The sequence below is a fragment of the Momordica charantia genome (assembly GCF_013281855.1).
Source record: "Momordica charantia cultivar OHB3-1 chromosome 3 unlocalized genomic scaffold, Mcharantia_2.0 BLBB01000003.1, whole genome shotgun sequence".
Taxonomy (NCBI): domain Eukaryota; kingdom Viridiplantae; phylum Streptophyta; class Magnoliopsida; order Cucurbitales; family Cucurbitaceae; genus Momordica; species Momordica charantia.
In genome coordinates, this window is record NW_028275161.1 from 9,111,669 (window position 1) to 9,131,317 (window position 19,649).

Consider the following 19,649-nt stretch of genomic DNA (forward strand, 5'->3'; position numbering starts at 1 on the left):
GCCCTCTTCAGGGGTTAGACATCTCAATAGAGGCAGGGAAAAGCCACGTCGGTACAATGCCCCATCTCGGACCACGAACCGAGCTGCCCGCCTTGCCAACTTTCTGCCCTCCTTGGGGTCTTGTGGTGAGTTGCCCCTAATGAAGTCCGCGATCGGGTCCATCCATGAGGATTCTGGAGCGCCGATCTCCATCAGATCTGGCTCTAAGATTGAAGAATTATCTAGGATCTCGACGAGGACCGACCTGGCCAGGTCGGTCCCGTACGCCGATGCTAACTTGGCCAAGGCGTCAGCATTAGAATTTTCTGCTCGCGGAATCCGGCTTACTTCGTAAGTTCGAAACTGGGCGAGGTACGATCTGACCTTGCCCAAATACTTCTCCATTCGGGTGTCTTTGGCTTGGTACTCGTCCTTGATCTGGCTCACAACCAGCTGGGAGTCACTGAAGACCTTAACACAAGAGGCCCCCAATGCCCTAGCGATTCGCAGGCCGGCAATAAATGCTTCATACTCAGCCTCGTTGTTAGAAGTCCGGAAGCCGAACCGCAAGGCATACTCAAATCGCTCGCCCCCTGGTCCGAGTAAGACGACCCCGGCTCCGCACCCCTTCTCATTGGAGGATCCGTCGACATAGACTGTCCAAGGTAGGTCGGACTCGCTCAGCTCGGAGGGTGGTGTGAGCTCGGCTATGAAATCTGCCGCTGTTTGTCCTTTCAACGCAGTTCTGGGTTCGAACTGGATGTCGTACTCGCTTAGCTCTATTGCCCACTTCATTAGGCGTCCAGAAGCTTCCGGCTTATGGAAGATGCTTTTTAGGGGCAAGTTAGTGAGCACCACCACCGTATGGGCTTGGAAGTATGGTCTGAGCCGTCGGGCCGAGGTGACCAAAGCGAGAGCCAACTTCTCCATCTGAGGGTATCTAGTCTCGGCTTCGGTCATAGCCTTGCTTGTGTAGTAGACCGGGTTTTGCCGCGCTTCTTCTTGCCTGATTAGGACCGAGCTGACGGTACTGTCAGACACTGCTAAGTACAATTGGAGCTTGTCCCCCGGCATGGGCTTGGCGAGCAAAGGTGCCGAACTGAGGTAGCTCTTCAATTGCTGAAACGCTTGCGCGCACTCCGCTGTCCATTCAAACGACCCTTTCTTTCGTAGGATTTTGAAGAAAGGAAGGCACTTATCTGTCGCTCTTGAAACAAACCGGCTCAGCGCCGCAACCCTGCCATTGAGACACTGAAGCTGCTTCAGCGTCTTCGGTGCCTCCATCTCGGTCACGGCTTTAATCTTTTCGGGGTTGGCCTCGATTCCCCGGTTATTCACCATGAAGCCGAGGAATTTTCCCGAGCAGACTCCAAAGGCACACTTAGCAGGGTTGAGCTTCATTTGATATGCCCTCAGAACCTCGAAGGCTTCGGTCAGGTCGGAGAGATGCGACTTAGACTGCTTGCTCTTGACAAGCATGTCGTCCACATACACTTCGATATTCCGGCCGATCTGCTTGGCGAACATTTTGTTCACCATTCTCTGGTAGGTCGCTCCTGCGTTCTTTAACCCGAAGGGCATGACCTTGTAGCAGTACAGACCTTGGTCTGTTATGAAAGCGATATGACCTTCATCTGGGACATGCATCTTGATTTGGTTGTACCCAGAGTAGGCGTCCATGAAGGTGAGCAGTTCGTGCCTGGCTGTGGCGTCCACGAGCTGATCAATCCTCGGCAGTGGGAAGCAATCTTTCGGGCATGCCTTATTTAAGTTCGTAAAATCTACGCACATTCTCCACTTGCCGTTAGATTTTTTAACTAATACAACATTGGAGAGCCACTCGGGATACGAAATTTCTCTTATGTATTCAGCTTTCAAAAGTTTGTTAACTTCCTCAACAATTACATCACTCCTCTCCTTGTTTATAGGTCTTCTCTTTAGTTTCACAGGTCGGAATGATGGATCTATGCTGAGGCGATGCGTCATAATTCGCGGGTCAATGCCAGGCATGTCCTCATGGGACCACGCAAAGACGTCCGAGTTGGATCTGAGGAAGTGGATTAGCTCCTCTCTGTCGGTGGCCCCCAGCTTGGTTCCTATGCTTACCTGCTTCTCGGGACTAAGCAGAGGAACAAGCTCGAGCTCCTCAGTGGGTGCGGTAAACTCCTTCCTCGGCAGGTCGGCCTCGAACTCGAGCGTCCCATCCCCACCGGCGAGAGTTTCGAGGGCGCAGACCGATGAGCCTTTGAGTGCGGAGGCATAACACTCCCTTGAAGCGGTCTGTTCTCCTCGAACCGTGCCCACGCCATTGGGGGTGGGATACTTCAAAACTTGATGAAGTGTTGAGGGAATGGCCCGAAATGAGTGGATGATGGGTCTCCCAAAGATGGCGTTATAGGCCGATCTACCGTCAATTACCACGAACTCGGCCATTTGAGTGACCTGAGTTCGGTCCTGCCCCAGCGTGACCGGCAAGTCGATGCAACCCTCTGGGATGACCGATTCTCCAGAGAACCCAACCAGCGGTGTCGGGCTTCTCTTCAATTGCGACCTCGTCCATTCTAAGGCGAGGTAGGTCGGTAAGGACAGGATGTTAGCGGATGCGCCCCCGTCTACCAGCACTCTCCTGACCACCACATGATCAATAAAGGGAGCAATCACAAGTGCATCATTGTGGGGCAGGTGGACCTCCTCCAAGTCTCCACCGTCGAAGGTGATTGGGCAGGTCGGCCCCAGCTCCCTGATGATGCACACCTCGCGCCTGGCTGCACGGGCTAACTCCTTTCTTTTATGTCCGGACTGACCCCCGCTTGGCCCTCCAAAAATGGTATTGATGACCGCAGGTCGGTCGGTGCGCCGGGGTGGCGTCCTTGAACGCTTTCGCTCTTCCTTTTTCTCTGCTGAGCTGGTCCTGGGCTTTCCCACAAACTTCTTGAAGTAGCCATCTTGAATTAGATTCTCAATTTGGCGCTTCAACTCCCAGCAGTCCGATGTGTTGTGGCCGTGCTCCCGATGGAAGCGGCAATACTTGTCCTTGCTGCGCCTCTCTGGGGCTCCCTGAAGTTTCTCAGGACGCTTGAGTAGTTTTTCCATTCCAGACTCCTCGATGTTTGTTAGGATCTCGGAAATTGGAATCGTGGTCGGGGTGAAGCGCTCGTAAGGTCGGCTCCTGGTAGGTCCGTTCTCCGCCCTTCGATACTCAGCTCGGCCGCTGGAAAAGGATCCCTTGTCCTTGGACTTGGGATCTGCCCTTTCTACATCTTTTCCACTTCTGCCCCGGCCGATCTTTCGCTCCGGTCGGCCGGTTTTGGTTCGGAGGAGCTCCTGTCCATCGATGACTTTTTTCGCCTTCTGAAGCACCTCGGCGAAGGTGGTCGGGGCCTCCTCTCCAAGTTTCACCGTGAGGGCTTCGTCGGCTAGACCGGAAGAAATAGCACATGGCCGAGTCATCGGAGCAGTGTGCAACTTTCAACTGCTCCTCCTGGAATCTGGTGACATATTCTCGCAGCGTCTCACTCTCCTTCTGCCTGATGGTGGCGAGATGGGTCGCTGTCTTTTTGTCATAGTGCCGAGAAGAGAACTAGGCGAGGAACTCCCTTCTCAGCTGAGAGTAGGTCGAGATCGACCTGGCTGGCAGTCTCCGATACCACAATCGCGCGCTGCCAGTAAGCGCGATCTGAAAGGCGCGACACTTGATTGCGTCTGATGCCGCTTGGAAGTCCATGAGGCCTTCAAAGACCTCAACATAGTCCTTGGGGTCCTTCGTCCCATCATAAGGCTTCACGGTAGGAGCTTTGAACTTCGGAGGGATTGGTGCTTCCAAAACGTCCGAGGTGAAAGGCGGTTCTCCCAAGTCGCCATCGTTCAGTGAATCGTCTTTCTGCTCACATTTGGCTTTTAAGGCCTCCACCTGAGCATCGAGCTCCCCCCTCAGCTGGTCGAACTCCTCCCTTGTGATTATCCCTGCAGGATTGTGAGAGGATTCAGCCTGCTGGTTGGAGCTCCTGTGTGAGCGGGATGGTGACTGCCCTTTTCGGAGAGACGAGCCTCTCTTTCTGTTGAGATGCTCACGGAGGTCTCCTCTCTGGCGAGTGTACCCCTCGCTCTCGTTGTCTTCGGGACGTTCCTCCTCGGCTGGGCCGAGGTGGGAACCCCTTTGCTCGCGTACGTCCACGCGCGTCACTCGATTTTCAGATCGGGACCCTGCGCCTGCAGCTAGCATCATTTCGTTATACATTTCCTCCATGGAGCGCATTTGTGTGGGCATTGCCTCCATCTCCCTATTGAGCGCATCAAAGTTCTCGCTTGTTGGAGCCGGGGCTGGACCTCGGGCGCCCTTCTTAGAGGTCCCACCTCGGCCACGGGTGGCCTTGGACGTCCTCGGGTGCGCAGGCGGTAGGGCAGGCGCGGTGATCTGTGCCGACCTGCGGAGGGGTTCCGCTGCTAGGCCGTCGTGACCTTGCCCCTCTACCGCTACTGCTCCGACCTCCCTCTGGTGGGCATCGCTGGCAGCTAGAGTCCTTCGATCTGTCGTATTGGTCGAGTTCGCTGGTTGAACCATGTTCGCTCGCGTGTTGGTTTAAACGAATTGGGATGACTTAGATTGTCGTTCCCACAGACGGCGCCAAATGTTTATGCAAGGATATGCACAACAGTGTGTTCTAGATTGCAGCTCGAACTTGGCCTCCGGACCGACCTGAACGCTTGGGCGGACCTGCACAAAAAGGTGAGCACTCCGACGATCAAGTCAGTATAGGTCGGATTCCCAGTTTAGTTCGAGGCCAGAAATCCTCGTACCTGATCGGGCAGTGAGGCCCTCTATTTATGGGTGGTAGTCCCGCTAATCTCGCGTCGGTTACATTCGGTAATGTCGGGACCGTCGGTTACACCCGGTAATCTCGGGACCGACGGTTACGCCCGATAATCACGCCGCAGACAATTGCTCACGTCGGCCCCTACCAAGCTCCCCGGTAGGTCAGGCCTAGGCCAGGTTCACCTCGGCCCTCATACTTAGCATTTGTCGACGTTAGTGGCGGCCATCTCGGCTATCCGAGCTGGGCATGACTCATGAGCCATCTTGGAGCACCAATGGGGGTCCTCCACGTGTCCAGGGTATTCCCTTCCCCAAACAGAACACTTGCTTATGTGAAACATATTCTAGATTTACTTAATTTCTTTGAGTACTCTTGATTCCAGAGGGTTCAAATGTCGGAATTTATGCCTTAAAGCTTTGTAATTAATAAATATTTTTATTATTTATTTGAAAAATAATAATTTAGTTATTTTGATTATATGCAATTTTTATTATCAATTTTTATGAAAATCAAAGGTTATAAATATAATCTTGAACAGTATGTAGTTAACATAAAGAAGATTGTGTTCAAGTTATAACCTAAAAGAGTCTTGAGTAGGATAAGGTTGGGTGCCCTATTCTAGTAACACTATTTATACGGTCCACTTTGTAAATATTACAGGGGATTTGATCTAAATCATTCATGTAGAGATATGTGCGTGGAAGTATCATATACAATGAGTTTATATAAAATTGGACCTCGAAATACTTAATATTTCTTTGTAAATCCGTTAAAAGATAAGTATTTTATATGATGATCATATGTAACTCGATCTTAATTCTGAGTGATTTATGAACTTCTGTCTATGAGGGTATGTCCTTTGATTTACATGGGTTGGAACGACTTTTGTAGTCGATTTAATAATTCTACTATTTTTGGGACTTGACCAAATAAGAAGATGGGAATATATAGTGTCACAAGATGAAATTCACTCCTTCCTATTTTAAGTTAACTAGATGAGTTGTTCCCTTCAGTGCTGATTTCGGAACTTGACCAATGGGCCGCACCCTCTCACTGGTCCAAGAGAGACTTAGTTTATGGTTGAATCGTGTTTGGGGAAGAGAATACCTTGGACACGTGGAGGACCCCTATTGGTGGTCCAAGATGACTCATGAGTCATGCCCAGCTCGGACCGCCGAGATCACCACCACTAGCGTCGACAGATGCTAAGTATGAGGGCCGAGGTGAACCTGGCCAAGGTCCGACCTACCGGGAAGCTCGGTAGGGGCCGATGTGAGCTACTGTCAGCGGCGTGATTATCGGGTGTAACCGTCGGTCCCGAGATTACCGGGTGTAACCGACGGTCCCGAGATTACCGAGTGTAACCGTCGCGAGATTAGCGGGACTACCACCCATAAGTAGAGGACCTCACTCCACGATCAGGTACGATGATTTCTGACCTCGAACTAAACTGGGAATCCGACCTATACTGACTTGATCGTCGGAGTGCTCACCTTTTTGTGCAGGTCCGCCCAAGTATTCAGGTCGGTCCGGAGGCCGAGTTCGAGCTGCAATCTGAAATACACTGTTGTGCATATCCTTGCATAAACATTTGGCGCCGTCTGTGGGAACGACAATCTAAGTCATCCCAATTCTTTTAAACCAACACGCGAGCGAACATGGTTCAACGAGCGAACTCGACCAATACGGCAGATCGAAGGACTCTAGGTTCCAGCGATGCCCACCAGAGGGAGGTCGGAGCAGCAGTGGTAGAGGGGCAAGGTCACGACGGCCTAGCAACAGAACTCCTCCGCAGGTCGGCACGAATCACCGCGCCTGTCCTACCACCTGCGCACCCAAGGACATCCAAGGCCACCCGTGACCGAGGTGGGACTTCTAAGAAGGGCGCCCGGGGTCCAGCCCCGGCTCCAACAAGTGAGAACTTTGACGCACTCCAGAGAGAAATGGAGGCAATGCACACACAAATGCGGTCCATGGAGGAAATGTATAACGAAATGATATTAGCTGCAGGCGCAGGGTCTCGATCTGAGAACCTAGTGACGCGCGTTGACATACGCGAGCTAAGGGGTTCCCACCTCGGCCCAGTCGAGGAGGAACATCCCGAAGACATCGAGAGCGAGGGACACACTCGCCGGGGGGGAGACCTCCGTGAGCATCTCAACTGAAAGAGAGGCTCATCTCTCCGAAAAGGACAGTCACCATCCCCGCTCACACAGGAGCTCCAACCAGCAGGCCGAATCCTTTCACAACCCAACAACTCCTACAGGAGTGATTACAAGGGAGGAGTTCGACCAGCTGAGGGACCAGCTCGACGCTCAGGTGGGGGCCTTAAAGGCCAAATGTGAGCAGAAAGAAGGTTCACTGAACGATGGCAACTTGGGAGAATCGCCCTTCACCTCGGACGTTTTGGAAGCACCGATCCCTCCGATGTTCAAAGCTCCTACCACGAAGCCTTATGATGGGTCGAAGGACCCCAAGGATTATGTTGAGGTCTTTGAAGGCCTCATGGATTTCCAAGCGGCATCAGACGCAATCAAATGCCGCGCCTTTCAGATCGCGCTTACTGGCAGCGCGCGATTGTGGTATCGGAGACTGCCAGCCAGGTCGATCTCAACCTATTCTCAGCTGAGAAGGGAGTTCCTCGCCCAGTTATCTTCTCGGCATTATGACAAAAAGACAGCGACCCATCTCGCCACCATCAGACAGAAGGAGGGTGAGACGCTGCGAGAATATGTCACCAGATTCCAGGAGGAGCAGTTGAAGGTCGCACACTGCTCCGATGACTCGACCATGTGCTATTTTCTCACCGGTCTAGCCGACGAGACCCTCACGGTGAAACTTGGAGAGGAGGCCCCGGCCACCTTCGTCGAGTTGCTTCAGAAGGCGAAGAAAGTCATCGATGGACAGGAGCTCCTCCGAACCAAAATCGGCCGACCAGAACGAAAGATCGGCCGGGGCAGAAGTGGAAAAGATATAGAAAAGGCAAATCCCAAGTCCAAGGACAAGGGATCCTTTTCCAGCGGCCGAGCTGAGTATCGAAGGGCGGAGAACGGACCTACTAGGAGCCGACCTTACGAACGCTTCACTCCGACCACGATTCCAATTTCCGAGATCCTAACGAACATCGAGGAATCTGGAATGGAAAAACTACTCAAGCGTCCTGAGAAGCTTCGGGGAGCCCCGGAGAGGCGCAGCAAGGACAAGTATTGCCGCTTCCATCAGGAGCACGGCCATAACACGTCGGACTGCTGGGAGTTGAAGCGCCAAATTGAGGATCTAATTCAAGATGGCTACTTCAAGAAATTTGTGGGAAAGCCCAGGACCAGCTCGGTAGAGAAAAAGGAAGAGCGGAAGCGTTCGAGGACGCCGCCCCGGCGCACTGACCGACCTGCGGTCATCAATACCATTTTCGGAGGGCCAAGCGGGGGTCAGTCCGGACATAAAAGAAAGGAGCTAGCTCGTGCAGCCAGGCGCGAGGTATGCATCATCAGGGAGTAGAGGCCGACCTGCCCAATCACCTTCGACAGTACAAACTTAGAGGAGGTGCACCTGCCCCACAATGATGCACTTGTGATCGCTCCCTTGATTGATCATGTGGTGGTCAGGAGGGTGCTGGTAGACGGAGGCGCATCTGCTAACATCCTGTCCTTACTGACCTACCTCGCCCTGGGATGGACGAGGTCGCAATTGAAGAAACGCCCGACACCGCTGGTTGGGTTCTCTGGAGAATCGGTCATCCCAGAGGGTTGCATCGACTTGCCGGTCACACTTGGGCAGGACCAAACTCAGGTCACCCAAATGGACGAGTTCGTGGTAATTGACGGTAGATCGGCCTATAACGCCATCTTTGGGAGACCCATCATCCACTTATTTCGGGCCATTCCCTCGACACTTCATCAAATTTTGAAGTATTCCACCCCCAATGGCGTGGGCACGGTCCGAGGAGAACAGACCGCTTCAGGGAGTGTTATGCCTCCGCACTCAAAGGCTCATCGGTCGGCGCCCTCGAAACTCTCGCCGGTAGGGATGGGACGCTCGAGTTCGAGGCCGACCTGCCGAGGATGGAGTCTGCCGCACCCACTGAGGAGCTACCAGAGGTTCTATGGTCGTACCGGACCACCCAAAGAGAATCGACGGGTAAGACCCCGTTCTCCCTGGCCTTCGGCTCCGAAGTTGTAGTCCCGGTTGAGATCGGCATGCCATCTGACAGAGTAGAGCATTACGAGCCTACGGCAAATGAGGAAGAGCTGCTCCTCAACCTCGACTTGTTGGAAGAAAGAAGAGCAATGGCCCAGCTACGCCTGACGGAATATCAGGGCAGAATGGCCAGACATTACAACGCCCGCGTTCGACCTCGGACCTTTCAGATCGGACATCTGGTCTTGAGGAGGGTCCAAACCCATGTGGGTGCCCTTGATCCGACCTGGGAGGGCCCGTTTGAGGTCAAGGGCATAGTCCGACCTGGGACGTACATATTGGCCGATCTGAAAGGAGACGTCCTCGCGCACTCGTGGAACGCGGAGCACCTGAAGCGTTATTATCCTTGAAATGCCAAAAGGATTTTCAATGGATCTGTAAAGATTGTTTCAAAAGAATTATGATCGGAATAAATGTGATGATTTAATTTCATGCTTCCGAGTTCGACCAGAAATTAAATGGGGGCCACAGACTCCCACGCGATCACATTCCAACAGTCGGTTAAAATCCAATCCTCTTAAACCTAAGGGTACGAGGTGCGATGCCAAAACCACTGACGAACTTAAAATTCAAACCTTCAAGGTAAAGGGGCGATGTGAAGAGTTCAAAATGATCAAGCCTCCGAACTTGAGGGTACGAGGTGCGATATGAAGAATAGCTACGGACTTAGGATTTTAGCCTTTTAACGTTTTTAAGTTAAGGGTGCGATGTTAACAAATCCAGAGTTGGTGCAATGCATTGAACACTAAGAGATTCAAACTCAAACTTGCAATTATTTTAATTGAAGGCGCGACCTCAAAGGTAAGAGGTGCGAGGTGACATTGGCTGCAGTTCAAGGAAAAAGCAAAGAAAGGAAAGATGTTGCCAACACCAAAGTAAAAACGAACAAAGCTTCTTCATTAATGGAGAGCAGAGCCAAGGCTTATAGACCTTGCAGCTCTGCCCTGACACTTACAAACAAAGAAGAAGAGAAGAAAGACAGAGAAAGGTCTCATGAAGGATGATCGCCTAAGAGCCTGCCTAAGGAGCGCCCTCTTGAGTGGTGCCGACCTGGTCCTGTTCGAGATCGGAGCAGTCAGAGTCCATATCTCTGACATACTTGTCCACCAACGCTTGGGGGCCAGGGGTGCCGCCAGGCCGAGACGCCCACTGCTCGGCATACCTCTTTTTCAGACCACTGAGATCGATCTGAAGGTCAGGCATGTCGGAAGCAATGCCCTTCATGAGGAACTTGAAGCCCGCGTCAGAGAAGTCTTTGGCAAATCCATCGAAGTCAGGATGTTGCCTAAACGATTCCTCCAATAGGACTCCATTGCTGAGGCGCTCCTTCACCGTCTCCAGCTCGGCAGTCGCATGCTCCAGCTCCTTATCCTTCGCTTCAAGCGCCTGGAGCATGTCGTCCTTCTCCTTCAGGAGCTGGAACTTCTCCTTCTCTAAGCCCCTGGTGATAGCATGGGCAGCTCGGAGCTGGGCCTTGCGTCTGTCTTCTTCCTTCTTCAGCAGCTCGGCCTTGGTCTCCACCTCGGCCTTCAAAATTTTCACCTCAGAGTGAGCCTTCAGCAGCTCATCCTTCATGGTGGAGGAAGCAGCCTCCAAGGCAGCAGAGAACTCCTCTTTCTCCCTCGCTGCCAGAACTTCCCTCCCATCCAGCTCGGCCTTCACGGCCGGAGCCGATTGAATGGAAGCAACGAACGCCTGAGGAAGGTACAAAAAAGAAGTTAGACCGAGCTACCTGTTAGGTAAATCGAGCAAAAACACTAATCTTACCTCAGCGGCGTAGTCGATGGTCCTCTGCAGAACGGACCCTGGGTCGCTCACAAATTTGGACGCCCTCCTTAGGTAGCGGTCCAAACTTGCAGCCGAGATGTGGGACACCTGGTCCCTCACCCCAGAACTTGACGGCTCAACTCTGAACCGTGCCGTCACATCGGACGTCCCGCCCATCCTGGCCTCAGGATCGTCCACCCGATCTGCAAAGCTCGCAGGCAAGACCCCACGAGCTCCGACCTCCAAGGGGGAGGTCGTCTTCTTCTTCTTCTTCTTCCTTCGCTTCAGAGGGACTTCCTCCCTCACCTCCTCGCCCAAGGGCAAGGCGTCCACCGCCTCGGTCTGATCCCTGGGTCGCTTCTCCCTCGAAGGACCCCCAGAAGACTCCAGCTCGATCACTGGGGCTGGATCTTCCGAGGCTGGCCCTACCACAGTAGGAGTGGCAGGTTTCGAACTCTGGGCGGCCTCAAGAGCATGGGCTCAGCCCTTGGACTTGCGCTTCACGTTGCTTGCAAATCCGCAAACCATGGCTGCAAAATAAAAACAGGGGTCAACACAAGGTTAGAGGAAAAAGAGGGGAAGCAAGCTCGGCATACCAAGTTCGGAGTTTGTCCTTGAGTATTCAATGGGACGAACTGCGGGGTTGTAATCTAGCAGCCCGGACTCAAGCAACAGCTTGTCGGTCACCAAGGTTCCGACCTTCCTACCCCTTGGAAAGCGCTCCTTGTAATATTTCAACGTGTCGAAGGAGGCTTGCGTAAGCTCGGGGACTGGTCGAATTGAAACTGCACAAAGACAAAATTTAAGTTAGACCTGAATGACAGAAAAGAAAATCACGAAAAGTAAGAACTACTCCGTACCTAGGTTCCCAAACCTAGTGGGGACGTCAAAGAAGGAACGACCTGACTCGTCCTTTGCAAGCCATTCCCCAGAAACGTAGAACCACTTCCTCACCCATCCCTTGATGGAGGTCGGCCCCTTAACTATACCGCCTGTGCCTTTCCTTGCGCACATATAGAACCGACCAGGCTTCTTAGCTATCCTTTTCGCTTCGAAGCACGCGAGGAGCTGGTCTACGTCTAACAGCTCGGCCTCTTCACTATCCCGAGCTCGTAGCCAAAAAAGGATGGCCAAAGCGAAAATGACACCCCACCCATTGGGGGCCACTTGAGCCGGAGCTAGCCCAGTTCGGAAAAGAAACTCTTGGACGAAAGGGTGAAGGGGAAGTCTGAGGCCGTACTCAAACATTTTGAAGTAGAGAGTGACCCATCCCTCTAGAGGATTGTCAGCTCTCTTCCCCTCCTCCGGAATCCTGAGGAGGATGTTCTCAGGGATAGCGAATCCCTTACGGAGGGATCCGAGGTAGTGCTCGGGTATCCTAGAAGGGTATTCCAAACCCTGACCCGAGGTGGAGGCATCACTATCCTCCCCGTCATCGGAGAACCTAAAGTTTTCTATCTCCTCGAGCTCGGACTCTAACCTACGAGCTAAATCTTCATCGGATCCTAGGTTGCTGCTAAAAGAGGACGACATGGCGACTACGTTCGAAAGAGAAAGTGAGGGAAGAGACCGACCTAACAAGGGTTCGAGCTACCTTCAGATCGAACTCCAGGAATTCAGGGAACGTAAGGTATGACCTGAAGGATTGGGGGTATTTATAGCTCGTCGGAAAAATTTCCCCACCGTACACGTGTAATCAACGAGCGGCTAGGATCCTCCCTAAGATCCGAAACGCCAGAATATTCCGACGATAAATCTACCACAACGGTTATATTTTCCCACAAATAGGAAGCCGCCACATGTCCAAAGCAAGTCGAATGAACTTCTCTGCCAGGTCGAGATCGGACCAGACAGAGAGGGGGCCAATGTTTGGGGAAGAGAATACCCTGGACACGTGGAGGACCCCTATTGGTGCTCCAAGATGACTCATGAGTCATGCCCAGCTCGGACCGCCGAGATCACCACCACTAGCGTCGACAGATGCTAAGTGTGAGGGCCGAGGTGAACCTGGCCGAGGTCTGACCTACCGAGAAGTTCGGTAGGGGCCGATGTGAGCTACTGTCAGCGGCGTGATTATCGGGTGTAACCGTCGGTCCCGAGATTACCGGGTGTAACCGACGGTCCCGAGATTACCGAGTGTAACCGTCGCGAGATTAGCGGGACTACCACCCATAAGTAGAGGACCCCACTCCACGATCAGGTACGATGATTTCTGACCTCGAACTAAACTGGGAATCCGACCTATACTGACTTGATCGTCGGAGTGCTCACCTTTTTGTGCAGGTCCGCCCAAGTATTCAGGTCGGTCCGGAGGCCGAGTTCGAGCTGCAATCTGAAATACACTGTTGTGCATATCCTTGCATAAACAAATCGTAAACATATTGTTCATTAGAAGATTAGTGGTATTTAAGATATAAGATATAATTACAAGGGTAAAACAGACTTTTGATCCAGTTATAATTTTTGAACAACTCATGAAATGTCGACTTGCATGTAATTGTTATATCCATAGACTTAACTTGTCTTACAATGCATAAGAGTGCAACTCCGAGTTTATAGTGGAGTAACCTCAGGTTAGTGAATGAAAATTAATTAATTAATTTTGTATCGTTGGAGCTTATAAACTGTAGGTCCATAATATCCCCTTGGTAGCTTACAAGAACATTAATGAATCAATTATGAATGAATCAATTATGAGGGTGAATGTGAAGCTTTGAAAGTTAGCAAAGGTGCTTTAACAATTATGGAGGAATAGAAAATTTCTGCCAATATTTATACCTTATGATTCTACAGTTTTGGGTGATATAGAGCAATTTCTTCACCTTCTTTATCAGATAATGATATTACTCGACTTTGGCATATGCGCTTTGAGCATATAAGTGAAAATGAGATGACAGAGTTGAGCAAAAGAGGACTTCTTGGTGGACAGAAAATTAGTAATATAGAATTTTATGAGCACGGCATGTTTGAAAAACAGAAATGAGTCAAATTCACTATAATGCCCCGCATTAGTTTTAAGAGTATTTTGGTGACTTTATATTATTATTGTTTTTCAGCTAAGCTAGTCAAATCTAATCAACTTTATGTCAATCAACTTTAATTAATAATTGTCGTAGGTATCTTATACTCTAGCTAATTAGAGTTATATTAATTTTATTTACATGTTAAAAGAAACTTACAACAAAATTAAGTGATCTATATTATCCATGTTTAATTAATTGTGTATGACAATAAAAAATAAATATGCATAAGAAATTAATAAGCTTAGCAAGATTATAATTGTACTTACGTAACAAAATTAGTAATAGTACCTTAGTAATTAAATAAATGTGGTGAATTATATAATTGTACTTAAGTAACAAAATTAGCAATAGTACCTTAGTAATTAAATAAATGTGGTGAATTATAGTAATTGTAATGGTGGAATTATTTGAGTATTTATAAAGTTTCGTCCATTTTACCCAAAGTTTTATTACAAGATAATTAACCAAGTAAAACCCCAAATTGCCTTTCTTTTACTATTTACTTTTCTATCTTAGTCAAATATATAATATATTAAAATGCTACAATCTCGGAAAAACATTTTTTGACCATTATGTCCCTTTATCAATTTTCAAATTTACTAAATATGTCATTTCTTTTTGTTTTTAATAACTTTTATTAATAATTTTTAATAACTTTTTTTTAATTCAATAATTTTTAATAACTTTTATTAATAATCATGTGGAAGTTATGAATATAGAGCTTGAATATAAAAAGTTTAGCTTACTTATATCTAATAATTTATGATTTTATATTTAATTGGAATAAATAATGGAAGGTTGGAATTTCAAAAGTTTCAACTTATCTATCACCTACATAAATATATATATATAGGATAATTGTAGTGGGCCGCAAAAATAATTCATGTATTTCAAAAAATGTCATCAACTTTTCAAATTTTCAAATACAGGAAAATATTTGAATTTTTATTTTCGGACTTTTTATTATTTCGATTTTATCCTTATGATATATGATATACATCCAATGTATATTTGTATCTGATATAAATCCAATGTATATTTGTATCTGATGTACCCTTGATATACATTATCACATGTAGTCATGATATACATTATCAGATGTATGTATTATACATCTAATATATATATATATATCTGATGTACCTCTAATTTACGATATACTAAATATATTTGCAACTGTTTAATTTTTAGTGGTATATCAAATGTTTAAATTCTAGTTACCATTGTAATTTGTTGATTGATATACTAATATTATCGATAATGTTGATTATTAAATTACTACTATTTATTCTATATTAATAGTAATTAGATACTAAATATAAGGGATATCACCTGTTTAAATTTATAAAGTATATCAGATTTCTAACTTGTGTTTTTTTTTTTATGTGCATGATCTACATAAACTTTTTAATACAATAACTTTATATTTCAAAAAAAAAAAAAAATTTTTGCACCATTGTTTTCATATGAAAAAAAATAGTGGATATAATAGTATCATATCAACACACATGTATCATAATTATTTTCGTAGATATCATGGTTATATCAGAGGAATATCAGTGGTAAATTAGAAGCATATTAATTATATATCAAATATATGTCAGTGTTATATTAGTGGTAAATCATATAATCATATATAAGAAATTATATCAGTAGATAACATAGTTATATCAGGTGTATATCATTTGTATATCAATGGTAAATTAGAGATATATCAAGTATATATCACATATATATAAATGTTGTATCGGCATGGTAAATCAATGGTTATCATACGTATATCAGTAGTAAGCCATGTTAAAAGTTCAGTATATATCATAGTTATATCAGAAGTAAATCAATTGTATATCATTATTATATCAGTGGTGTATCAAAGATATGTATCAGCAGTAAAATATATTGTAGATATATTATAGATGTATATCAAATATATTGCAGGGTAAAATTGTAATTTTAAAATTGAACCTCCCATGTTTAGAAAAAAATGCTATATTTGAAAAAAGTAAATGTGGTTACTATTTTACTTATTTTACTAAATATTTTTACCATATTTACAATTGTCCATTATATATGAAGTTTATCTCTAGCTTTTTCCACAACAATTTAGCTCTCTTTTTAGTCTATTTCTTCTACAAATTTAGTAGTGTCATATTGCACACTCTCCTAGAAGGTCGATGTCCAGATTTACTAAAAGATATGTAAATTAGGGTAACAAATGTTTTGGCTTGCTTAGCATTGAAGAACGAAGATCATTGCATTTTGCTCGAAGATTGGCTAGAGGATATTTCTTCTCTTGTGCAATAAGAGTTTGTCTTTCTTTTGTTTATTCTTAAAAGTAGTATCATATTGACCCTATCACATTGAGTATTTTGATACATAAAAGTGATATAGTGTTGTCATATAATTAGACGTAATTGAATCCTACAAAGTGGTATGATATCAAATATCAACCAACTGCCGACAATATTAGATACCATTTTGAAATGAAGGTATCCACCTCTTATATAAATCTTTATAAATTGATTCATAACTAATATTCTTATTATTTTTATTCTAAAAATTTATGCGTAGTTATAATTTTGAAATTTAATTTTTAGGAGAGTTCTCTCTCTTTTTTATTTTTTTTTTATTTTTATAATTCATCTGTGTAATATGATTCTTAATCAATTTTCTCTCCTACTAACATCGAATATTATCTTTGTTTTTTGAGTTTTTTAATTGAATATGTCATATTTTAGTAAGTATTAAATAGAAAATTAGCTAAAAAATAATATCTAATTTTTATAGAAATATTTTATTTAAAATAAACAAAATTATGCTAAGCTAATTAATCTTGGAAAAACAATTTTTTGACTATTATGTTCCTTTATCAATTTTCAAATTTACTAACATGTCATTTTTTTTGTTTTTTAATGTGGAAGTTATGAATATGCAGAGCTTGAATATGAAAGGTTTGACTTATTTATATCTAATAATTTATAATTAAATACTTAAATGAATATAATATGGATTCAAATAAGTACGATTAACTTTTAAATGAGAAACGTTATTAATTTCAAATAAGTGTGGCGCACGGTTTGGCAAAGAAGGCATGCGAGGAGAACGTTTCATCTTCTTGGGTTTTGACATGTCCCACGTGGCTAGCTGATTTAATGGTTATTTAATGTATGGAATTTAAAAGGGTTTAATGGAAAATTTATTCTATTTCACTTTTAATTTTTTTTTAGTAGAACATGTGGGGGTGGGGGTTCAAACTCATGACCTCTTGGTCAGAGATAGGTGCCTTAACCATTTGAGCTATGCTCGGTTTGGCCACTTTTAAACATTTTATCTTTAATTATAGAGTTTTAATCCATAAATTTCAAAAGTGTTACAACTTTTACGCTTTCTAGAACTATAAAGTGAAGTTTTCTTCCACCATAATTTCACCATTGAACTTCAAGCTACATTAATATTCTATTAATTTATAGAAGTGTTTTCTTTTCACCATTTTTTTTCAATAAATAGTATTTTTTAATCTTTTACTATGTTAATATAATATAATATCGAATTAAAAAATCTTACGTGCATAGCACGTGGTAATATACTAGTTAAGTTAATTGGGAGAGTATAGAGAGTTTTAACTCATAACTATAGTTAGACAATTTAACTCACGTTCCATCCAAGAATCACATTGATTAATTAAGTTTGTTGGGAATACCAAAAATTTCTCATTTTCCATATTAAGTAGTGGGTCATGCATGTGGAGAGAGAAGAAGTTTGTTCCATCTTCCAAGATTTAAGTTTGTTTCATCTTCCAAGTCATTCTCCCTAATGTTTGTTTCATTATTTTCCTACAAGTCAAACCAAATCTAAAAATTTCTCTCCATCATCCATCTTAGTACTGTAAATCACACCTTAGAGGGAGAAATAGTTTTTTTCCAAGTTCCTTCAAGGTCGTTCATCGGTTTCGCCTTTTTCGTAAGAAATGGTCTCTTTTAGTCTAGTTTTGGCAATGAATTTTTCCTAATAATTTTTATAGAACATAAGCATGTTCATATCTATTTTTCTAAGGTTTCCATCATCATTTCAAGCTCTCTTAGTTGTTGGAAAAGTTTCTCATTATATTCTTTACGGTAGAGAGGAAAACGCACCAACGGTAAGCATCATTCTTCCTTAGGTAAATTATTTTTAGGGTTCATTATTAAGATAAAATAGGTATTGTTTAGACCTTATTTTATTTAATTTGAGGTCTGAAAATCAGAATTAAAAGGATCCTAGAAAACTTTCATAAAATTTCTTCATAACCGTTTTTAACGGTTTATGTTATTTTCATAGTTTTAGCTTGTTTAATATGAAAAATTGGATTGTTAATTCTGAATTTTTTAGACCACGACCAGTACCTTTAAACTAGCATAAAATGTATTTTAATGTATTAAAATTGATTTTTATGATTAGTTTTACATAGGGCTTAAAATTGTGAAAAACTAGTGCTATGTGTTTTCTCTATGTTTTTTGTGAATTTGCAAAATCAGTAAATTATTCTTATAGATATTATAGTATAAAAATTAGAGGCTAATATGACAATTTAAAATTATTTTTCTCAAATTTAAACATTAATTTTATGATTATTATAGACTATGTTAATTATTATGGGATTTATACTAGTAGAATAATGAACCTATCTAGTTATGAGAACTTATTGGAGAAAGCTTAGGTAATTGAGTCCTTATTTTAGTTGTGTTAATTATTATTAGGAAACTTTAAGGAATTACCTTTACTATACGAAGTTCAGGTAAGTGGATCCTATCATAAGCCACCGCCTTATATGTTTTGTTGTTTTATTGATTGATTGTAAGTGAATTATGTTATATGTTACCTTGTTTTGTTATTGAATTATGTTATTCATGTTGCTTAAATATATTTTGTTATTGAATGGTGATTGTGGTTAAATTTGATGTATTGCACATCATGTTATGATTATATGGCTTTATCATGTTATTTTAAGTATGTTTAATAGTAAAGCATGTTTTGGTAAAGCATGACACAATGTATGATGCATTGCATTCGTAGTTAAGTTAGTAGTCTTATGTGTAATGGATTTAGGTAAGATTAATGTTATGCATGAAATATCCAAATAAGAAATTATGTTATGCAGCTAGATGTATGATATGACATGTATGGTTTCTGATAAGGGCTGGGCCTTAGAAAACAAATTAGTTCATATTAATGGTATTTCTGAGGGGTAATTACCCTATAAATATTACATGCGGAATTGATGGTTATAGTATGGGGTATTTTAGCATAGCATAGCGCCAAATTAAGGATTTAGATATGTAAGTTTATGCTAGCAAGCACAAGTATGTTAAGTTAAGTTGTTCGCTGGTTTATATGTTACGTTGAGGCATGCATGCATATAAGCATGATGTGTGTGTTTGAGCATGAAAGGTTCCTTATAATGGGAACTACTTACTGAGTATTTTTTTATACTCACTCTATGTGGTTTCAATTTTTTTCTATAGATAGTCATGTAGATGACGAGAACAACGTTAATGATGACCTCGGCATTGATGAGGAGGAGATATGAGACAAACACTTAATTTTGTTACAATTTATACTTTTAATTATGACTAGGCCACATTTTTACTTTGTTTTATTGAACGGTAATAATTTTGTGATTTCCGCTACTAAAGATTTATAAGTTAAGTTTTATTAAGTTATCATTTCCATTTTTAAATGAAAGAACAGATTTTTACCTTATTTTATTTTAATAAAATTATGTTTTATAAGTAATTATCTGAATTTTATATTATTAAATACATATAGAAAATTGAGGTCATTATATTCACAATAGGTATTTATAATACTAAAGAAACACGTGATTATTTAC